The sequence below is a fragment of the Dermacentor albipictus genome, chromosome 1 (assembly GCF_038994185.2).
Source record: "Dermacentor albipictus isolate Rhodes 1998 colony chromosome 1, USDA_Dalb.pri_finalv2, whole genome shotgun sequence".
NCBI classification, from domain to species: domain Eukaryota; kingdom Metazoa; phylum Arthropoda; class Arachnida; order Ixodida; family Ixodidae; genus Dermacentor; species Dermacentor albipictus.
Window position 1 is genome coordinate 415,141,294 of NC_091821.1, and position 24,522 is coordinate 415,165,815.

At 44.8% G+C, this 24,522-nt stretch overlaps 1 protein-coding gene across 7 annotated transcripts in view; it reads left to right on the forward strand.

Annotated features, from left to right (window-relative positions):
• The window catches only part of Epac (Exchange protein directly activated by cAMP), a 415,242-nt gene that overhangs the window by 201,214 nt on the left and 189,506 nt on the right, over positions 1–24,522 (forward strand). The gene's annotated exons all lie outside the window — the stretch shown is intronic.

The following is a 24,522-nucleotide window of genomic DNA, read 5'->3' on the forward strand; positions in this document are numbered from 1 at the left end:
CCAGAACTCCACTGGCTTGTGCGGTCCGCCGTGCCTGGTCGAGGCTGGCGAGCCAAGTCTTTGCTCCCTTCCGGAAAGTTTGCCGCCTACTTTCAGCTGTTTTGAAGCCCATCCATGCCCACCCACGACGCCTTGCGCTACTGCCTGTGCAGTGACCCGTGCTACCTGCGCCGTCACTTCGTTTTAAACGACTTAATTTAATTGTTGCTTTCGTCACCCTCAACTGTAGCATTAGAAATTGTTGACATGATCTCGGAGGTACACGTCCAGTGTGCGATGTTTCCGTGCGCGTTGTAACTTATTCTGTCAGAAAGCATCAAATCTACGAGGATTAAGCGCTCGTGTGGCGCGGGTTACACCCGTGTCATCCGCATTGCTTTCGTGTTGGTGTGGTGAATGTGTGCGTATTGCGCTCCTGTCGTCCATGCCTTCTGTATTTATCGTGCAGCCCACGAATATTCCTGGAAAAAACCGCATGTCTCTGCCGCGTGAATGTGTCCTATGTGGTGGGTGCCAGAAATGTGCTGCGGTGTACAATATGTTCGCAGCCAAGTGCTACCGTGCATTCCAGCGAATAGACGCGGCTGCTTATGCACGGTTTTATTCAGTGTTTCTTCATTAGCTTTGTGATTTACTTGCGTCTGCGATAGAATCCACAAGGTACCCCAGTTGAAAAAGACAACAGGAATTCATGTCGCAACTAGACAAATTTCTGTTGTACGACAGAAGTTCCTAACGTTTCCGTAGTTGACAGACATTCCTGACGTTACGACATAAAGTCTGATGTCGCAACAGAAGCATTCTGTCGCGAAGACCAAGATCTCTGAAGTCGCAACAGAAACGTTCTGTCGGGACAACAAGAGTTCTGAAGTCGGAACAACAGCTTTCTATCATGACAGCGACTCTGACATTACGACAGCAATTCTGACGTCGCAACAGAAACATCCGGTCGCGACGGCCAAGAGTTCTGAAGTCGCAACAGAAGCGCTTTCCGTCGCTGCCCTTTAATTAAAATTGTTTGTCAGTTTCGCATCGGTGGTGTGCACTGTACTTTTCTCTTGCGCGGTATTCAACCGTGCTTCTCTCAAGCCGGCAATGCTAATAGCACCGATACCGGTATTAAAGTCGACGTGGCCAATTGTTATAATTGTGCCGTGACGACGCGGCACCTACCCGCCTCCTCAAAATCGGCCGCTGATCAAAATCATACCATCTGCGGGAATGGCTGCGTATCCGTTTTGTTTTATTTAGTAAGATGTGGCACACAAGCCTGTGGACTTACATGTGCGGTTACACTGTCACATTAGTTAATTTCCCAGAATTATTGCACAAGCTTATGCGAAGCGGAAAAGAAGTTTTCGGTTGTTTCACAAAGTTGCGTGAAAACCTGTCTCGCTCGAGTCTCATTAATCTGGTACAGCGCTGCCGTGAGAAGCCAGTATGCTGTCAGAATGAAGACTCATCCACGAGTGTTTATGTAGCTATTTTGCGTTGAGCACACGAATTATGTGCGCGCTTAAAAGTGTAAAGAGCGAGAGACAACTGTCGAAATTAGCAGTAACAACCCTAACAATGTCCCCGGTCACCGTTGTCTATTTCCGAATTTCTTATTCAATATGCATATCGTACAGCAAAAGCGATGTTCTGTCACTCCACGATGTACTACCTGTCGATGGTAACAACACTTGTGCTCTTATAGAGATGCGGCAGCTGACGCGGTGGAGGGAACCCGCATCTTGGCTTTTAAAATACAAATGTAAACACAACGCGGACAGCGGTTTTTACGGTTGACATATCCAAAATGTACTTTGAAAGGTAGTGGCGCCGTGGTGCAGTGGTAAGATGCTAAGCTCGTGATCCTAAGGTCCCAAGTTCGAATCCCGGTTGAGGAAGTATTTTTTATACTTTTATTTTTTTTCTACTAAGAAATTTACTTTTTCCTTAAAGAGGTCTCTCAATTTTTAATTAAATATTCATCAGGTTGTGTTTTCAAAGTGGGACATGAGGTCACATTGTGACTAATTTTGTCTTTGCCTTCTTCAATAAGTTCCCTGTTCCTGATTGACAGTAAAATGCCTCTAGTGTGGTTGAAATATCATAGCAATCAAGCTGTAGAAATCGTACTATAAAGCAAAATTTTTCTTCACTATGTGTTGCATGAACCACCGAGTACACCCACCATTCACCCAGCATGCACACCATTTACCCACCATTTACATTTCACCCAGTACGTACATGCAGTATTCACCCAGCACATCCATTATTCACCCACCATTCCCACAGTTCACCCAGTATGTACCCACCATCCTCCCAGCACGCCCACCATTCACCCACCATTTACACAAGTCACCCAGTAGTCATCCCACCATCCACCCACTACACCCACCATTCACGCAGCCCGCCCACCATTCAGACAGGTCACCCAGTATGTATCCCACCAATACATCCCACCATCTACCACTGTACCCACCATCCACCCATTATACCCACGATGAATTCCACCATCACCACCATGTTTTCCATCATGCCCAGCACATTTTACATCATGCCCAGCATAAAATTCATGATGGGCAATGCTGGGATTTTCAATAGGGACTCTCTCGCTCTCTTTACTCTGTGATCTTTATTAATGGTTCCCTCGATCTAAGAGGAAAACATATGCCAATGTGATGGGCAGCCCAATTTCCTGAATTGAGCGCACCGATGCGTGCGAGACTCATTGGCCGCGCTTTAGAGCAGACGGCGGCGCCTACGCGACGGTCCCTGCAAAAAGCTCACACGTTCTTGGCTCGTGGTCATGAAAACGTCGACAGCTGCCTCGTCGGGAGAAGGTCTCGTCGGGAGAAGGCCTCAGGAAAAGGTCCCGTATCTAACAGTATATATTTTAGCGAATCCATGTGCAAAACCTGTCTCGAACGGTCTTTCATTAGAACGTGCCGCGATGTTGTTCTAAAATTTAAAAAAAAAGTTATTGAAAAGTTGTCTTTTTCAATACGCCTATAAAGTGGTCGGCAATAACTATCGACACCGAAGTCACTACCATTTACGATACCTCGCGGAGAAGCAAGCTGCTAATCTTGAAATAAGGCTTTTTTATCGCAAAATAAAAATAAAAATCGGCCGTTGCACGCGCTTTTTAGATTTGAAAGCTAAATTAGTCACCGCCAGTCAGGTTCGCTAGAGACGAAAAAACAAAGAAACAAAGTGGTAAAAAACACCGGCCATAAATTCGTGTGCTTAAGAAGCGCGTCTTATAAGAAGCCGTATAGACGTACGTACGTCGCATCAGTAATGGCAGCGTAAAGTACGCGTTGGAAAAGCCGCGGAAAAATTCTCCTTGCCTCGACGAGCACGTCCGCAGGCAGTGCGAAGTGCAAGGGAGCACGATCTAGTTTTGCCGTTTTCAACCAAATGCAAAACATTATAGCCTTGTATTATAGCCTATGTTGCTACGTTTACGGGATTTCCTTGTATTGTAGCCTACGCTGCTACGCTTACAAGATTCCTCGGCACGTTGCGTTTGCCTCACTTCCACTGCCGCGCTGTTAATTGCTCCCCGCAGTGACTTACGTTGGAACACAAATGAAGAAATCTCGTTTAGCCCGCTAGTGCTTATCCTACACATGAAAACGCCAAACGCTGTTTTCTTCCTGTCGAATTACAAGCGCGAGCTCGAGCTCTAATATCCAGTTCACATGAGGCTCTTCCGATCGTGATCGGGCCCGATAGCTCATTGCACAACATCAGCAATGGAATTTATCTCCTTCTCTTAATATTTTGCTGCCCTTTCCCCTCCAATAATTGCAGGGTAGTCAGTCGGGCTCAGTCCGAGTTACCCTCCCCATTTTTCATTCATCATTTTATCTCTCTCTCCATCTCACCGTCTCTCGCATGCGCATGCTCACGGAGTCCCCGTGGAAGACATTCATGCGGGGGACTTGTTTACTGTGTTAGTTCTAGCCTGAGCCTTCGTCCCTCCTAGAGTGCCAGCTTGATGCCCGAATATTGCTGTACACCATCGTGCGTGAACGATTAGGAAGCCCGTCTCTCCGCCTTGCATAACGAATTGTGCTCGTGGCCTACGAAACCCGGTTCCTTGGCTTCGGAAAATACGCGCCAATGGGGCAACGGAGAAAATTGCAGTGCGCCTGCTGAAAACACCTGGGCCCAGTTTACCTTGACAGCGCACGCGCGTCAGGTTGTGTACCTGCGTATATGCAATGGTCGAACTGAATCAGCCAGACGCTTTTCCCTGTTTCCGCGTCGTGACTATTGCTCCTCAGTATTTCTTTTCTCCGTTTTCTTTGCTTCTTTTTTTTATCGGCACGCGTACACACACCGTGCAAAACTATTGCTTCGTTACGCTTCAAGACAAGTGCATCGCAGTGCGTTTTGCTTGAGACCTGGCAGAACAACTGCATTAGCAATTCTTCCTCTCTCTCTCCTGCCTTTCTTGGCGTTTCTCTCAGTTAATTATAAGGCGCAGGGAAGGACGCAAAATACAGCCAGACTGTTTTCTTTTCTTCTTCTCTTTTTGTAAGTGCTTAAGCGCTTCGATAGAGGTTTCTTGAACACAAATACTGTTATTCGCATCACTAGGTGATTGATTATGACCACCATAGAAGTATCCTATAATTAAATCGGCTGAATTTGATATTCTATTTTACTGTAATGGAACAACGTTGGTGTTCAGACTGAACACTGTTCTGTGTAAGATAGCTGCTGTTTGACTAAAAGCGTATTCTTCAAAACAAGAAAGCGGTAGAAAGAACAGAGAAGCAACACCACGTTACTGGTATCACCATGTTCGATTGCCTGTTGGGTTTTCTCCAAAAGGATTACTCATTACAGTGTTGTGATAGACCTGCTTGCTGATTATATATGAGCACCTTAGAGTGCGAAATTGTAGTGAAGCTTGTTATAGCAGTCCTGTTAGGATTAAAAAAATGTATGTATATCAGTTTAACTTATTCGCTACGCCCCGAACTTATGTGGTCCATATTCGTTGTCCCCGCAAAGATTTAAAAAGAAAACCGAAAATGTAGGTCTTCAAGAATGCAGTAAACAAAATTATTCTAGCGGGCGTATATTTTATTTTGTCTTTATTTTCGATTTTTCTTTCATCTGTAAGAAACATAATATATATGGATGGGACGCACAAATTAGAATTTGACTTCTGTGTAGTTTGTATTATTTCAAAGTGTGACCTCACTAACTGCATGATAGGATAGAGAGGAATATAGAAAGGCAGGCATGTTAACCAGTCAAGGGTCTGGTTGGCTACCCAACGCTGGGGGAAGGGAGAAGGGAGAGAGAACGTGTAGAGTCGTGTACGCACAGTACTCGAGTTACAACCGCTCGCGCAAACCAGACGTTCTCTGAAAGCACAAAAGTGCCTTCACTGCCTTCTAAGCCGATGATCGGTGCGGACGGTGCTCTAGTACTGTCTGTTCACTCTGAGGACGATCATCGAATTTCCTGTATGCGATGGGCAAATATTGTCTTTGTGCTTGAAATTGAGGACAATGGCGCAACAAGTGGTCAATGTTCTCCGCGCATCCGTAAACATCACACCCAAGACTATCAGCCATGCAAATTAGTGCTGAGTAGGCATTCCTGGAGGCGACTCCAAGCCGCAACCGACACAGAGAAATCACCATAGCCAGTTAAGTAATCTACGCATTTGGCATGGGTAATTAATATTCAAGGAACTATTCTATCGTTCACGAGTAGCAATAACCGTTTGAAGCATGCAGACCAAACCTCTAGGCATGTTCATTTAGTCGCAATCCCAAGGGCCCTGTAACTTTCGGCATGCGCGTCGTTATAGAACTGTGGCACAAATGCATTTGAGTCGCACTTTAATATTTTCTCGAAACTGCTTCCGAGCTGCGAGACATATTTACGTAAGTGGGCGTGTGCTGAATGCTGAACGGCTTCGATTTGATTTGTAAGATGCGGCATAATACAGTTGAGTAGGACAACAGCTACCTCTCTCTTGCGTACTACCTGTATGAATGCTGCAATTTCTCGCGATACCGTTGTCAGAGCTCCTCCGAACAATCGAACTACAGAGTTGAAGCTGCGATATCTTAGACGCTCTATTATGAAAAAAAAAAGAAGACAAAGACATTCGGCGCCGCTGGAGCTAACGGCCTGCAAATATAAATCAGGGGGCGAGAGAACGAGATAACGACATCACCCGCTCATATTCACAATTTCATTTATTTATGTTTTGCTCGTTACGTTTACACTTCGACTCGGCGTTTTCCGCTTACCATACTCTCGTGCGCTTTTCTCTGTTTGTTACCACCATCGGAGCCAAAATCAGATGTTCCACATATCATTTAGCAGATTTTTTGTTGTTGTTGTTATCTTGTGTCTTCTTTTTTTTTCACCCCCGTGTGCACTTACCTTGCGGCGCAATGCCTCCATTTAAGAACTCTCGCTGAATAGCCATTTGGGGACACGTAGCCCAGACAGACGGATGCGCGCTTCTAGACGACAGAGTCGAACACTCGTACCGTCCTGCTCTGCTTTCATCAAGCGTGTCCTTTTCTGTACAATTTCTTGCAGGTTTTAAGACACCGGTTTTGATAAGAACCTCATACCCGCGGTGCACTCAAGTAATCAAACCGCTGGCGGCATGCAGGTTCTTGCGAAATGATCGTTACATCCGCCGCTACACTCTACAGAGAAGCCCGGTAGTTTCTATAGTCCTCGTTATCTTGTTCGCGTCCTTACGCCACGTCTCTTAAACTTTGTTATAATGCTCTGTTTTCTGATTTTTCCTTTATACTTAACTCGGACAGCGTATTAGTTCCGTCTTGCGTCCGCAGGGAGTTATCCATTAGCGTATTTTAGTCCGGTATTATAGCGCACTTCCAGTATACACTAACGTATTGAACTTCTGCCAGGGCTTTCGAACTTCGGCTTATCTCTACCCCGCACTCCGCTATTTCGTGGAAAAAGTAAAGATAGTTGTTTCAATAGCGACTAGCTCGAAGAATACCCCAGGGAAAATGAGGCTCGCTAGGCCGGACGGTTTTTGGCCCTCGGACACGCAAGATAAAATTGGTACTTCTTGCCACCAGTGACCTGGAAAAAAAAAGAACAAAGAAACATTAAGTCCTTCGCGGACCACTCGATAGTTTTTGTGACAGTGTAGCGCTAACTAAACCAAGCTGGCTGGCGCGCACCGTCCGAAGGGAACTAGAAAGGTTGTCAACGTTAAGGAAGGCTCGACGGTAGAAGCTCTCAAAGTAAAGAAAAGAGTTCCGCGTAGATCGTTATCTAGTTTTCCATAGGCTTCCCGTGTTGAGGGCGCTGCCAGTTTCTCAATCCGTTTGCAGCTCCTTTCTTTAGCTAATGCTTGGCGGTCAGGTACGCGGTGTACTAGTAGAATCATCTCGTTTCGGCAAAGCTCCAGAGAGGATGGTTGAAGATCGATGCGTAATCGCGGCTACTTATTTTTAGATATCGTGGCCCTGCCAGGCCCCTGGAAACCGCGCAGCAGCAGGTGAATTGTCTCGAAAGAAGGAAGCAAGCTCGAACGCAAACAGAAAAATTCATAGTATAAATCCGAATACCTTTTTTGTTCATACAATATGTAACATATGGCAATCGTGGGCCGGCGACATCCGGACGTCGGGCACAAGTCGTCATAACTGACTTTCAAAAGCGTGAGCCTTTCCACTCTGTGAAGGTGGATGACCACCGAAGCTGTGTAGCACACGACAAAGAGGTGACACGGAATTTCGATCAAATGTGCGAACACATTTATTGCCTTGATCAGCGGTCATCGTGACGAAAGGTACGCACACATATTTATTGTTATACATCCGCGTTTATTCGTGTTATCCATTCGTCACATGCATTCGTGTTTTCATTTCGCGATGTATTGAGGCAAACAGACAGTTTGAGACCGACATCATTGCACCAACTGACAGTAGGTCAGTGCTGTCAGCGCCATCGCAGAGGGGGGGGGGGGGCAGTATGGGAACGTTGGCATGATGAGCAGCAGCGAAACCAGCTGTGGAAGAAGAAGACGACGAACGCCCGAGCAGTGGCGCGAGGCATTGCTGACGATGATAGTTTTTGTTGACACAGATTTGTTCAACAAAACAGACTGGTGGGCTAACTGGTATTGCATGTTAATAGTTTTTAATAAAAACTATTAACTGATTTGTTGACGGACATGAAAAATGCATAGAACCTTGCCATAAACAGCTTCGCTGTAAAATGACTGCTCCGTGCTGATTTTCCACCGATAAATCTGGTGTCATTTAAATACAGGCTCCTCGATGTGTTCGCAGGGGCGCGCTCGCAGAGACGTGTTCAGAAGAGGAGGCGGCGAAGGAAGATGGGAAACCCTTAGCTGCAGGGCAGCAGTGACTGAGAAATTTCGTTTTGTAAAGGACGTACGGCTTGCAGTTCGGTGTTGTAAGAGTGCCCACCACAAACAGACACACTCAGAAAAAAAAGTGTGTGATACCGCATTGCTTCGAACTGTAGCGTCTCCAGAGGCTCGAATTCCCGCATTCGCACACTTACCTGAAATTCGAGGTCGTTTTTTGGCTGGCACGTCCACTTGTATTAGCCTGGATATAATAATAATAATATTTGGGGTTTTACGTGCCAAAACCACTTTCTGATTATGAGGCACGCCGTAGTGGAGGACTCCGGAAATTTTGACCACCTGGGGTTCTTTAACGTGCACCTAAATCTAAGCACACGGGTGTTTTCGCATTTCGCCCCCATCGAAATGCGGCCGCCGTGGCCGGGATTTGATCCCGCGACCTCGTGCTCAGCAGCATATTAGCCTGGATATGTGCAGCACGATAGCGATTGGATTATGTTCACGTCGGTGGAGTTGTCGGCTCACTCTCACGCTTGATTATTCAATGTTATCTCACAATTGGCTAGCACTACTATGGCTGGCTAAAGCTCAGCTTACCAAGAAAACGTTCAGATTACCTATGACACTGCTTACTTTAAAGATGGATGACTCGCACACTCGTTCCGGGTAACGGAGAGAGCGGTCCACTTCCTTTTTATATGTATTTTTTTCCTGCTGAAACAGGTGCTTTTTGCTAGAAACTGCAAGAGCTTTGTGCGAAACAGCAGCAGCAAAACGAGCGGGAATGCACATGAAGCGTTGCGCGGCGTTATTCCTGGATACGCGAGAGAAGAGGCTACGTGCGACGAAACCCGTGGCTGAACTGCCTCGTAACACCGTGCTTCGCTTGGTCACTGAACCGTTGAAACGCATGGCGGAGATTGCGCTGGAATAAAGCACCAGCGTTCACGCACAGGCGGTGGCTTTTCGGGGCTAACTTTTTCGTTTGCCTTCCCCGGCATGGTCTCGCTCTCCCACTTCTCAGAAGGACTGGCAGCTATTCCACGAACACTCATTTGCGCCAGGGACCGCACCCAAAGTGGGCCTTGCACTGTTGTCAAAAGATCGATTCGTTATCTCTTGCTCGAGTCCCGTTTTTGCTTCGTTTTACTGCGTTTCTGCGAACGCGCGAGTGAACGTTCGCTGTACTGCGTGGCCCCCTGGGAGCACGCTTTGAGCTGTGGCTGCCGTTTCGCCTGGACTGGTGCCGCACTGGATTTTGTCGCCGTACTTTTTTTTCTTTTTCTCCATTACCGCATCGTCGCTAGCGTCGGAGCTGTGAAGTTGTGCTCTTGAGCGTTAGATACCGGGTTTCGTACCACGTGGAGTGACAGCTGCATTTCGAGGAAGGCGGGAGCCAAAAATGACCTGTTAATGAGACCATTCTTTCAGAATGCTTAAACAAAAAGAGTTGTTGTCAAATGGACGCGGAGCCTCTCGCCTTGCCAAGACCCTGATAGAACAATAGGTACAGTTGTGCGACCGTGAGCAGGCGTAAATAATGGAATAACTCAATCGTCCTACATATATCGAAAGTGCGCCCAGCTGAACTCGTGGCAGCATTAAAGACACAAAAATCGTGGGATTTCTCGAGCTCACGATTGTATTCACTGTACCCAGACTTGTGACTTTGCCTACCGCCCGGACTCTCCGTGAAACAACTTTAGTGTGCCGCCAGTAGTTTGGCATCACATTCACGAACTCCTGTTTCATTCCTCATCGAAATGGCCAACAGCGCCTCATGCAATTTTTACAGACGGGATGAGACAAACAATAGAACATGTTCTGTGCCACTGTCTAACCTTCGAGTTTCAACTATATACTCTGCGTACTAGCTTTATGCGCGGAGAAGACAGACCGTGCACGGAAGAGAAAATCCTGGAACATTGGTCAAACAACTCTAGTAATGCACAAGGCCATAAAAAAAAAGATTATAGTGTTTTACGTGCCGGAACCACGATCTGATCATGAGACATGCCGTAGTGGGGGACTTCGGAATAATTTTTACCACCTGGGCTTTTTTTTTATTGAAGTAAATGCTAGGAGAGGTTGTCGCCTTTATGGTGGCACCGGCTACTCCTTGTCACTTGGCAAACGAAACAAATTTGCGTAAAAAGGGAGAATAGCGACACAAAATATAACACTCAGTAGAACACTGGATGAATAAAAAATATACAGTCCAACAGTACATGAGTCGCAAAGTTTTGTGCACTAGTTCAGTCCACGTACACCTGGGGTTCTTCAACGTGCTCCTAATGCGCTGTACACGGGTGTTCTTGCTTTTCACCTCCATGCAAATGCGGCTGCCATGGCCGCGATACAATCCCGAGACCTCTTACTTAGAAGCTTAACGCCGTCAACGCTTGTGCGCTTCTTGAAAGCGACTGAGCGACTGTATGCGTGAGTGAAGTTTGACCTGCGCGTGCGGCCGCATACTGGTTCCCTTTCATGCTTCTTACCTTAATTTCCCCCTTTCCACTTTTCTGCGTTTAGGGTAGCTAACTGGGCGGGGCGTCCGTAAACCAGCCTGCCTTTCCTTCTGTTTTCTCTCTCTCTCTCTCTCTCTCTCTCAGCGCTGTTAAAGCGGGACAGATCGGCAGGTGCCTATGCTGCTGGTCCCGCGTCTCCCTAAGTTTGTAATTTTTTGTTTTCTGTGCGTGGCATTGAGAGACTTGACCTGCCGGATATTGTTGGTGCCGTAGTTTGAGTATAGGAACGCCGCGTTGGCACTTCCTTGGTTGCACGAGTGCTTCGCAAATTCTACTAAGGATCACGTTGAACTAGGCTGTAATTCACTCAACTACAATTCTAGGAATGCTGTTAAGGAATGCTCCCCATTAATGTAACGACTGGAAAGGCGGTGCGGTCAAAATAGAGCATGGCATGTTGTTCGTGCCTGTGCTCGAGCGCGTAATACTCGAGATTATCTACGATAGCCCATTGACGGACGGCAGGTAATGTATTATGATAAATGAGGACACTCGTGCGATATAGTGCTTGACAGCGTTCCCCGCCTGACGCGTACGTATTTCACAAGTACACGTCGCATGGTACGCGTCGCAGCTAAGTGCGCACAAAAATGTCGGTCGCGCTCGAAAGATGCGTAGTTGAATCAATCGGTAAAATGGCGCTTTATCTGCGTCACCAGATGAATCACATAAAATGTCTGGGTCACTGTGGTATTATGCTGTTATAAACGTTTGGAATCTAAGGAATTGAAATCAAATTAAATTATGGGGTTTTACGTGCCAAAACCACTTTCTGATTATGAGGCACGCCGCAGTGGAGGACTCCGGAAATTTCGACCACCTGGGGTTCTTTAACGTGCACCTAAATCTAAGTGTACCACGGGTGTTTTCGCATTTCGCCCCCATCGAAATGCGGCCGCCGTGGCCGGGATTCGATCCCGCGACCTCGCTCTCAGCAGCCAAACACCACAGTCACTGAGCAACCACGGCGGCTATCTAAGGAATTCATTCCCAGTACAAGTCAGGGCATAAATGTCCCTGTCGGGATTTCTCACTTCCACTCTGTTCATCGCTATGGCAATTCCACACCATTGTGCAAGGAACAACCGGAACTTATTTTTCTATTGTATTGCATTTCTGGTCTGCGCACATGGACGTGAGATAGCCAATGAAACATGATAAACCATCTCTCAGTTGGCGTTCTTTTGATAAATATTGCTGAATTTTGCTGATATGCCTAAAGAGACAAAGAAATCGGAGAAACCTTTCTTTTCACTGCGAACGCTATACGGTTACCGGACCTTATTCTTAAGATTGATTTCATTCAGGATATCTGTCGTTATTTGGACTGTGTTAAAACTGGCCCGATAATCGAGCGTATTGCGAGGCAAAGATTCTCGGACCATAGCCCTGTGCGTCGCAGGCTGTCAAAGCGACGCTGTAATTCGTGCAGTTTATAAAGCTGACTCTCCTCAGTGATCAATTGTGGGCCTGATGAGCAGCCCCACGTGTTCACATTGCATCCTTCCCTCTCCTCCTTTCTCTCTCCTTGCTTTCTTTTCACCTCTTTACCATTTTTCACCCTGCGTGGGGTAGCAAGCCAGACGCGCATCTGCTTGACCCTCTTGCCCCCCTTTCCCTCTTCTCCCCCCTCATTGTTTAGGATAACTGTAGCGAATGCGAGAGCCTAATACATAAGCATCATCCTTTTCCCACCTCTTTGCTTTCTAGGATTTTTTTTAGAAAGGCGAAAAATTCTATTTTTGAGAAAGCTAAACAATGACGCCGCTCATGAACATCACCTGTCGCTTTCCTCTGGCTGCGCAGCCGTACGTAAGTGTTACACAAACATAAACATTACACAAACCCCGTTCTTCCATCGCTGCGTTGACTCTTTTCTTTTTCAACTGTTCCTTTATTTTTAACACGATCAGAAAGTATAACGCATGTTATCACACAGTGATAAAAGAAATAACGAACACAAATCGCTTTCGGTGTTACCATGCAGCTACAGCTTAGTTCGGGATTGTTCACGGAGCTTGCATTATGCCGAGATATTTTTTTAAAAGTCTTACTGCTGTCACTTGTCTTACCGCACGTGGTATTTTATATCGATGTTGACAGCACTGCGGGTAACGAGAATGTCAGCAATGTTATGGGCAATCAACGAAAGATTTGAGAAAAAAGCGTTATTGGTTTATTTAATACTTCTCCTGCGAAGCACATTTCTTTAACTTTGCCTCTCGCATAGCTTACACTGGCATTTATCAAGACGTTGCGGGGAAAAAAAATTGTGTCCTTCCTGGTGTTTACTACAGGGAAGGCACGTCTGCCGGGGAGGAACGGAGAACGAATAAAGAACAAACACGGCGAAATAACAAGCTCTTTGAAACGTTTGCACCCTCGTTACGCTCTCTCGATCACATCCCAAACTAATGTGTACTTATTTTTCTTCTTCAATTATCAAAAATGCTTGTTTATATTTCATTGGCCCGGTTTTCCTTTTTTCGATAAACTTTGTATTCCCAGGGGGACCCCATAAATGTGCTCGCGCGAACAGGCTCAAAACCACTTCCTCATTGCCGCTTCTGTCGGCCACTTGTTACGCACGTCGTAGCCTTATCCTCGTCCTTTCTTTCTTTTTATCTCAGCGTCGGCTCTACGTGAAAGCACAAATAAAATTTCTCTCTGTCTTCTTCTTTGCTCGGTGTAGCTTAACGCCTACAGTCACTCTCTTGGGATTTATCGATCACTAAAGAGGCGCCCCCTACGCCCTTGTGCTATTTTGGAGGGCATGCTATGGCTGGCGTGTTTTTATCGTCGTTTTCGCTCCTAACTTAGGCTCCTCAAAGTTTTTATACGTATGAGAATTTTTACTGCGCTATTGCGCGCGCTTTCTGCTAAGTTATCTGCGAAAGCGAAACGTGAAGGTTTGTGAGTGCGTGTGTGTGTTTTCAATATTCGACACTTTCGTGCGAATGATCACTATCGCTGCTTTTTTGAAGCCTTCTTCATCTGTAGTAGTAGTATCCTTAGGTTATGCATTATCTCATGGTAATTTTTGTTTACACGCATTGCTGTACTTGTGTGTTCCATTATGCTCAATGTAATTTCCTTTCATAGACATTGTATAAATTCTAATAACCTTTTTTTGTGTTCTATACTTGAGTTCACTGCTTAAAGTGGTATATCAATGTACCGTGTATTGTTTTGCTGCCTGCCAGGCGCTGCCGCTCAAGCCTTCAAAGGCTTTGGCAGGCCTGTATGAATGTACTGTTTTGATCATTGGCAATAAAGGTATTATTATTATTATTATTATTATTATTATTATTATTATTATCATTATTATTATTATTATTATTATTATTATTAATGCGAAAGAATTATATGCCCGATGACGCGAAAATCTGTCGTCGTCGGCGTGACCGAGCGATGGTACTAAAAACGGCCGACGGCGCAAAAAGTAAAAACACGCAAAAAAAAATGCTCCGATTTACGTCAAATTTGTCAGAGAGGTTCGTGTAAGCAGAGTAAATCGATGGCTTGGAAAAGAAAATTTGGTACATTTAGGTCTGGGTGGGAGTCGAGCCCGGGCCTCCGGGGTCGCGACGGGAGCGCGCTTGCCCGGGGCCACGGCGGCTCCGGTTCTGGCTGACTAAAGGTGTGCCTACCTTCATTTATTTATTTATTTATGCTGTCGATGCCATCAGGGATCATAACAGGAAGGGCATTTACATAGTTATCTTACAATGTAACAATAATAATTAGCACAATATTAAGATTACACATAATAGACATGCAATTAGCAAAGGCAAACAATATAGCAGGCAGAAAAATAACGTGATACGTTGTAATAATGTTACGAAAAAGCAAGAGGTAATCAAAAAGGTAGAAAACTTACAAAGGTGAACAAAACTGTAGCCATTATTTACACAATAACACATAGCTGCAAAATTTAAGGGTAGCGAGGGGTAATGAGATAGTCTGTCAAATAGCAGTGCTGGTAGACGATAAGTATAACAGGAAAAGAAGTAAACAATTAGCATAAATAAACAATAATACTCAGTGATGGTAATTAATACAAGTTATAAAAATGAGGTATACACAAGAGGTAGTAAACCATAAGATACGTTTAAGTGGGCGTTAAAGAAATTGGGATTATGTACACAATGTAATGAAATAAAATGCCACAGAAATAAATGGTGACACGGGTGTGTCATAATTGTGAAGCACGCAATTCATTTTCGGCTAATGTTAGAAAACTAGTTAAGGTTGGCCTCTTTGTAATACTAGGGTCCAGCTTATTCCATTCACGTGTCATTAAAGGCAAAAACGAATGCTTATGACTTTCCGTATGTTTGTGCTATGATAAGTATTTTAAGCTGTCTATTTCTAATTCAATATGAATAAGTAGATACATAATTTTTAATCGTCCAAGCTTGGCGCGATTTTGTAAGGTCAGTATACCGGCCTGTTTTAGCAATTCTGTGGTTGAGTCTGTTAACGTAGGTTTATTTTCAATATATCTTAGTGCCTTCCTTTGAATTTCTTCTAGTTTGTTAACGAGTTCTTCGGTGAAAGGAAACCGAACAACGTTAGCATATTCTAATACTGATCTGACAAATGTGTCATATGCTCGTAGTAAAAATGATAAAAAAATTTGTAGAAAGTCTACATTAAGTTTATAGCCATGGGGCTACAACGTCGATAGACTTGTTGTAGACTATTCTATGGACTATTCTATAGACAGTCTAAGGACTTATGGCCTTACACTTTTTGTAAACTACTCTACAAAATGTCTATGTCTATAGACTGTCTATTGGCTGCCTATAGACATGGTAATCTCCACTTTTTGCAGACTAGTGTCTAAAAAATGCATGTAGACAAATTCATATAGACTGGTAGCAAGGTATCTCTACAGACCATTCTATAGATTGCCTATGGAATTCAGGCCTTACACGTTTTGTAGAGTGTGATCCATAGACTAATTATAGGCATTTCCTGTAGACCAGTCTGTAGGCAATCTATGTACTTATGACCTTACGACTTTTCCCAAGTATTGTTTACATACAAGCTATACAATATCTCTAAGCACTGGTCTATGGACAGTCCTTAGACTTGTTGCATTTCACATCGTTCTGACTATCTGGGTAGGTAATGTTATACTGGTTTATAAACACTCGCGGCTGCACTCAAAAATGCTTATAACAATTTCAATTTTTTGTATGCTTGGGATGCTTTGGCTTCATGTTATATACAGCTATAACTACATTGTACATATGAAAACGCGCAATGCAGATGGAAGGAGTTGAAAAAGTCAAAATACATGAAATTGCCATCAATGTTATATTAAGCTTCATGAATTTTGTGCACAGCCTAATGAACACATTACAGTTACATGCCTGCATATATTTCAAAGAAATCCGCTGCCATGTCTATGCTAAAAGTTGGTTCAGATAATGTTAATTTTACGTGTGGGTGGAGGGGGCAGCATAGAAATTTTGAATTTTGCACACCTACTGCTTCTGATCTGCAGTCATGCATTTGTGTTAACAGCTAGCTGGCTATAGTACTGATGTTACGTGGTCCCGATTTATGTTACCCTAAGCACAAGAACTCGAAGAAATTTCACTGGTGCTGAATCATGAAGTCCTAGAATGAAAACAAGTGCACCAAAATTAAATTACCCGTTTTTATTGCACATAAATATATATGATCTATTTACTGAAATGGATGTTATGCAATTAAACAGTTATACAAATTACTTTCCTTTGGAAACAATGGTTGTCGGGCTTCTCTTGACCTTAGTGTCACAGCTGTGAAAGGTGCTGCAAATAGCAACTAAGCAGATGCAGCAATGTGAGGGAAAACTATTCAATCAGCATTCTTTGTACGGTTCATTAAGTAGCTTAACATATAACTTGCACTCATCATTTATGTCTCTAGTTGACTTGGTTTACCTGCGACTAAAGACTAAAAACCTTATCAACATTAGTCTATAGACAACTTATAAACCGGGGGTAGTAGACAAAATAATCAAGACTTTATCGACTCTCGTCTATAGACAAAGAGTTATCACGAATAAATAGAGACGGCACCCACTTTTGTCTATAAGTAGTCTTAAAGAGCGAAGTAGGCAAAAAGAAACAAACATCGACTTTTTCCTATAGACCGACTATAGAACGGGAATAGACAAAAATAAATAGAAACCTTATCACCTTTCGTCAACAGACAGTTTGTAGAATTTGTACCACAAACGAACGAATCTATAGAAAGGGAAGGTCGCCTACAAGAAGTCTACGGACGCTCTATAGGCACTCTAAACTCATTTTTGTAAGGGTAGCGCGTGCGTCATTGCACACGCCACATCGCAGCCCTCTGAATGACTAAAGGTACTGCGTGCGTCATTGGGCACGTGATTGGGCACGCAAATCCTGGCCGTCCGGCGTGCCCGCGACCGGGCCGGTGGGCTAGACCTGCCGGTCCCGACGTGGGTCTGGCCGGGTGCGCGACGAGTTCGCGTCCTCGCCGGACCTACAATAAAGTTTACTCACTCACTCACTCACTCACTCACTCACTCACTCACTCACTCACTCACTCACTCACTCACTCACTCACTCACTCACTCACTCACTCACTCACTCACTCACTCACTCACTCACTCATTGGGCACGTGATGGCGCAGCACAGAGTACCGCTTCGTGTGCGGTGCACAGAGGCCAGCAAATACACTGTAATGCTTTCGCAGGGCAAGGGCAAACACAAAGCTGGAAAGAGAAGTGGGGAGGAGAGAGAGAGAGCGAGAGAAACGGACACTGAAACGCAAATTCACCGTAACAAAATCTAGAAAAGTTCGGCAGCATGTTACGCTCCTGTGGCACGTGAAGGCGAAAGCCTGCTGGGCACACTTGGTAATGCGTCGTCTCGCATCGTCGCGTTGCTGCTTTCGCAGTTCGGCTGGTTTTCGACGTTTAGCTGCAGCTTCGCGCGCTCGTATAGCGGGATCAGACTCGTGCTAACGACGTTTCTATTCGACTTTACGTTGCATCCTCGCATGCTGTTACAGCATGCGAGGATGCAGCATAACGTTGCAGCATAACGTATGCTGTTATGTGTGTTGTATGGGTGATTTCAATGAATGTATCTACTGTTAATTCGCTTCACTTTGGTGAGCGCTTGTAGCCTCAACCTTACGGGGGTACGAGCCATTGCTTACGGGGGTGTGAGCCATTGAGAAAATCACGTTTTACATCGAAGCTGTTTATGGGTAAGCTTCCGTGCATTCCGTCAACAAATGCTATCATGTGTACAAATAATGTGTTCGTACCTTTATTCAAAATTCTCTGTCATCTCGGTGCCGTGTGCTAAACAGCTTCGCTGGTCATCCACCTTCATTCACTCATGATTTTTTTTTTTACAAGTCGACTAGACGTCGCATTTCTGTATGTTGTATGCATGATTCCACTGAGTGCGTGCATTGTACGCTTCACTTTGCTGAGTGCTTGTAGCCTCTACATTACGAGAAGGATGAGCCATTGCATTTTTGCTTGCTTAGTGGGGTACGAGCCATTGCTGATGATGATAGTTTTGTACCATAGGACGAGACAACGCGTTTTTCTTTTTTTACAAGGCCATCGGGGGTATCAGACCACTTAAGGCTGTCGCCTTACTATATAGCCTTCGGAATAAGTGAAGGCTAACGCGAAGGCAAAGCCCCGGCGCATGCAACCTGAGATTAACAAGCTACAGATCGAGAATGCGAAAGCGCACATCTTCACGAAGGTTGCCGTGAGACGAGCAAGCCGTTTGTGCATAGGTTAACCATCTGGACAGGGCGACAAAGAGAAAGGAGACCCTGGGCGCCGATAGGTCACGGTTCTGACAGCGCCATAGCTGTGCCGTCAGGGTCAGTCTCTGCGCTCTCGAAGCGACAGCGCAGCAAACGAGGTTCGGTCACACTTTGTTCAACTCGCGGGCAACCTTGCTCCGTTTCTTTCTTTCTTTCTTTCTTTCTTTCTTTCTTTCTTTCTTTCTTTCTTTCTTTCTTTCTTTCTTTCTTTCTTTCTTTCTTTCTTTTCTTTTTTCTCGCAAACAAAAGCCACCCTCGCTAACGACATTGGCCGAGCTCGTCCAGTGCTCACCCGTGCGAAATGCGGCGAGTGTGCGCACGCGGGAAATGTGGCGATGCGGAACGCGTGAACGAAAGGCGCAGACGTAGCCGCGAAACAGCCATTACCACCCGTGCGACGACCATCTGCCTGCACTGTCCCTTCTCCTTGTACCTCCTCGTTCGCACCTCCTCGCGGAGCCATATTGGGCACTGCGCGGTTTTGTTACTCCCATTGTTCGCGCGCTTGCGCCGTTCAGCTTATCTCGACTTCTTGCCTTTCTCCCTTTTCTTGTTTCTTTTTTTTTCTTTTCTTTCTTTTTCTCCTATACCGCTTTCTCTTTTCTGGATTACGTCCTTCGCCCTTCGGACGCCGGCTCGTTATCCGTGCGCCGCACTCGTGTTTGTGCGCGTGTGGGGTTCCACGTTTTCATATATATCCATGCAAGGGGATTAAGAAAATGATAATAATAATACGTAAAGAATAAATGGAGCTTTAAAAAAACACGTAGCCAAATGGCCTTGCTTCCGCTAAGTGATCAAAAGTACCGCAACCGACTCCTGTGAAGATCGTTATTTAGAGAGAGAGAGACAGAAAAACGTGCGATCACGTGCGTGGCGTGAACTTCACCGCGTACCATTAGTAGCTTCATCACAGCAGTAACGCGCATGCGTGCCCGAGAGTGACGTATGGGAAGGATGTCCAGGGGTCTTTGATTCGTGGCGTTGTCATCGTTTTCTTTTCTTGTTGTCGTTGTTATTTCAGACTCTCGTTTAAAGGAAGCGTATGCAGGTGATGTTTTCAGCGATACATTCCTCAGCCGGTGTCGGTGATTTAGTGACAAAAGGCTCTAAATTTAGCGAGCTTCAGTGACAACTGTGTCCCTTTGGGTATTATTAGTTTTTTTAAGCGACCTTTCGAGTCACCTAAATGACCAGCAAGCATCCGTGCTTTTTGTTTTATTATTAAATGATTTATAGGAGAGGTTGGCTCCTTTATGGCGATACCGGCTACTACTTGTCGCTTAGCAAAGCAAACAAATATGTCCCAAAAGAGTGATTTATGCACAAAACGTGGCATTCAGCAGAACACCAGGTGCATAAACACAATACAGTCCAACAAGTACATGAACCACGGAGTGTTGTTCTCGAGTTCACTACACATGCGCGTATGTAAATTCACATAATTTGAATGTCGAATACACAGAATACAACTATTTACACGTAGCGTAAAAAACACGATGACCACATAAATCAGTTTAGAACATAGAACAACATTTATATCTCTCATTTAGCTTATTACAAAAAAAAAAACGGAGATTTAATATTTCCCCAAAATGGTTGTCTTCGAAAAATGTTTTCAAAGCAAGAAGCTCTCTTTTCTGAAGGCCCGCTGCTAATATTCCTTGGGGGACTTTGACTAAGTTCGATGTCTCACCCCTGAAGCGGATGTATGCCGCTCCATTAGTCGCTACTCCTAAAGACTTAATGAAGAGCTTATTAGTGACCCATCCGGGCTGCATCGAAGCTGCCTTTCTAGGCAAAGCACAACATTCAGACCTGGTTCCACTCTCACACCAGGGGGGTAATTTCAAGCTATAGTTCAAAAAAGTAATAAGCAATAAGATTTCTGGCGACAACGAAAACTTAAAAGAAAAACAAAATTCCAAGTAAGTCATTACCGTTGCCGTCACTCACCGACTTTTCGCTAAAAAAGTGAGTGTTTCTGCCTATGACTTGCAAAAAAAAATTTTTTTAGGGCTCTGTTTGTTGGTCTGTTTTTGATGCTGCAGGGCATGCCAGTATAATGAAGAATACGGGAGTATCCAATTGCAACGAGGCATTTTTCACCCAAGGGATCAATTTGCGCTTTAATTTCTTCCCGAAGCAACGGCGCACATCAAACTTTCTTCGGAATCGGGACAGCCGGAGAAAAGAAGGTGAAAGGCGCAGCGTGGGTTAATCAGAGGAAGAATCTACACGGTGTGTCTGGAAAAGGGAGAAGCAATTTCCGAAGGGAAATTTGACGGAGAAAGATGAGTAGGAAACAGAAAATAGATGCACACAAATCGGGTGCCACAACTAACTGTCACAGTCTCGTTCGCAGGACCGCAAACCACCTCGAGACTCTGACACTGCGATATTCATTGACATGGAGTTCGCGTGTAATGGTTATCGTCGTAGCAGGAGAAAAAAAAAAGAAGACTAAGAAATAAAACTAAGTCATCTGCATGCCCGATTTTATTTCTTTTACTAAGCTGGAATTAGGCCTACCGTTTATCAACGCTGGTCGTGCGTTTCCGATGTTTTGTCATGGTTTATAGGCCTTTTTTTTTCGTGGGCGCCGCCATATTGCGTAGACGGGGGCGTCATTTATGGGCAGTCTGGCTCGGGCGAGTTTGCCAGGTATACGTTCCCCGCCTTTCCTGGCTTCTGTTTCTCTCTTTCTCTTTTTATATATATATATATATATATATATATATATATATATATATATATATATATATATATATATATATATATATATATATATATATATATATATATTTGTATATACTCAACTGGCATCACGTAAATTTCACGGAGAACGAGCTAAAACATCTCCAAATCGTTCCGGAACATGCGGCGGCAACACATTCAAGTATTGCCGCGCTGGCCCGATGAAATTGTCTATAGGTTTTTTTTCTTTCTTTGTATTATAGCATGTAATAGGCGGTGTGCATCGATAGTGTGACGCCTTTTCCGTTTTAGAAGAGAGCACGCAAAAACATATCCTTGGCGTTTATACCTATTGTGCTCGGCTGTTTTTCTTGTAGTTTTCCGAGAGTGGTTGGGAGTTGCCTTCGCTAAAGCCTAACCAGCAATAATTGGAAACGCAGACAATCCTGCAAGCGATGTCTGCGGCTGCGAGAACATTGACCACCTACTGTGCCACTGTCCCCAATGTAAGCACAAGGACGACCTACGTTCAGCGCATTCTGGAAGTCAGATGATCGTTTTCTGAGTGAACAGACAATTCGAAAACAGCGTCCCCATCCGATCATCGGCTGAGAAAGTGGTGAAGGCACTTTTATGCTTTCAAAGATGGTCTGGCATGCGCGAGCGCCTTTGACTGTGTAGTGCTGTCCGTGCACGTCTCTCCACCCCCTCTCCCACCTTTCTATTTTCCATCTCTCTTCCCCGGCTGTGTAGGGTAGCCAACCGGGCTCTTGACTGGTTAACTTTCCTGCCTTCCTTTTATCTCTCTCCCTCCGATACCTGAACGAAGTTGGTCTTCTGTTAATGTTACGCACGGCGCACCGACATGCCACCGCACAGGCCCCGAGAAAAGACCTCTCCATACTTTTTCCTTTTCTTCAGTCGTGTAACGCCGCTCAATACTACAGGTCTAAAAGCCGCAGAAGGTTCTCGCCTACCCAGCGCACTTCCGTCACGTGTGCAAGTGTAGAGAAGTTCCACGCACACTTTCGTATTCTGTAGACACATAGGTGGTGATTATTGAGACACCGCCTTATCCTGACGGGAAGGCATATTTATTTATTTATTTATTGAACATACCTTACAGGCCCCTTTACAGGGCATTGAGTAAGGGGGGTAATAAAGAAAGTACAAAGTAACTTGTCGGTGTACAACGTGGGGCTCAAATTTGCAGTTTAACATAAAGGAGAGGAATCGATGATAATGTGGTATGGCGGCAAGTAAAAGGTCGGGCTTGAAAAAGGATAACACGAAGAGAGAAAAAAACATATATTGGCTGGCATTATACATATGGAAAAACTGGATACAAGAACTATAAAGTATACCGATTACAATGACAACAGTAACAAGAAGAGAAACTACAACCAAAGATAGACTGACAAATATGCGGATTCTAGGCGCATGAACAGTTGGCAGGGGTTAAAATACGCACAGTGGTAGGGCATGATAAAAACGCAGGAACTAATGGCGTGCACAGTAAAAACATTTATCAATATAAAGAATGCAGACGGGCACAAAGTGGGATACTGAAGAAAAAAAAAAGAACACGTGCAGTGGTACAAAAAAATGGTGGATGTCTTTGGTCTTAAAGCTGTCAAAATAACAAATAAATAAATACGTGGGTAGTATACATAACATGGCACCGGAAGTGAAATAAAACTGGAAATACTACTGGCAAGTTTTTATTGCGAAAAGAAAGAGTGCAGGAGTTTACGGAAATTATCGTGGTCTGGTTCGGATGCAATGTTGTCTGGAAGATGATTCCACAAACGTATGGCGCGTCGAAGAGCAGATGCGTTGAAGGTGTGAGTTGACCCATATAATCGCGTGAAACTTGAGTGATTATGCAACCGACGTGATGTGATGGAAGGAGCATCAAGGTGAAATGGGAATGGTCTGTTGCTGCATGCGTATTTGTGAAAAAGGCATAAAAGGGCAATGTTGCGACGAGCACTAAGGGGTTCAAGTGAAAGATTGAGCTTAATTTGCGTTATGCTATTATGGTTGTCATAATTGCGTGAAATGAAACGGGCAGCCCTATTCTAAACTGCTTCAAGCATGTTAATTAAATAATTTTGGTAGGGGGACCAGATAGATGCGGCGTATTCAAGCTGTGGGCGAACGAAGGTCTGATAAGCTAAGCTTATCACATTATCACATCATTCCTGGGATGTATTATAGACTGATGTGACGGTCGCTTATGTCACCCATTCTGGTTCTTCCGGGTATGGACGAGCCAGGAAGTAGGGTGGTTGCTTGGGCTAGTTGATAATTCATGATCAAAAATAACGTACAGCGCCAAATACAAGGACTGCGATGGATGACATACACAGCGCTGTGTATGTCGTCTATCGCAGTCCTTGTCCTTCGCGCTGTACGTTATTTTTGAGCCAGGAAGAACGCGCACTGGCAACTCCAGCTTATCGTCTTTTCGCAAGAGCTGTTTTAAGCAGCGAGTACTGCGCTATTATCGTACAAGCTGCCGAGACCTGTTTCGCGTTGAACGATGGTTTACTCCCAGGACAGTCTTCATTTCATTGCTGTCACTGCAAATAACTAAATGCGCTTGAAAGTAGTCTTCTCTTTCTTTTTTTTTTCACCTGCACGATCGAGCTCGACACATTCAGCGGCATCAGCTTTCAGCGACCAGTGAGAAATGGCGTGTCGTAGTCGGCGCCTATAGTGTCGCGAATCGAGTTCTCCGCTCGAACACAAATTCTTCTTCGTCCAGACTGGTTTCCCGTTTCGTACCCACCGCGGTAGCTTAATGGCTATGGCATTGCGCTGCTTAACTCGAGGTCGCGGATTTGGATCCCAGCCCCGGCGCTACCGAATTTCGATGGGAGCGAAGTGCAGAATAACTTCCGTACTTGGATTCGGATGTACGTCAAGGAACCCCAATTGCTGAAATTTATTCCAAAGTACCCTAGTACAGCGTGTGTCATAATATGATAGTGGTTTTGGCACGTAATACTCCACAATTTTTTTTTTTTACCGTTTCACGGCAGTCAAGCGCCTGTACAACGAACGCCTCTACAACTAAATAACCTGTATCATCATCAGCAGCAGCA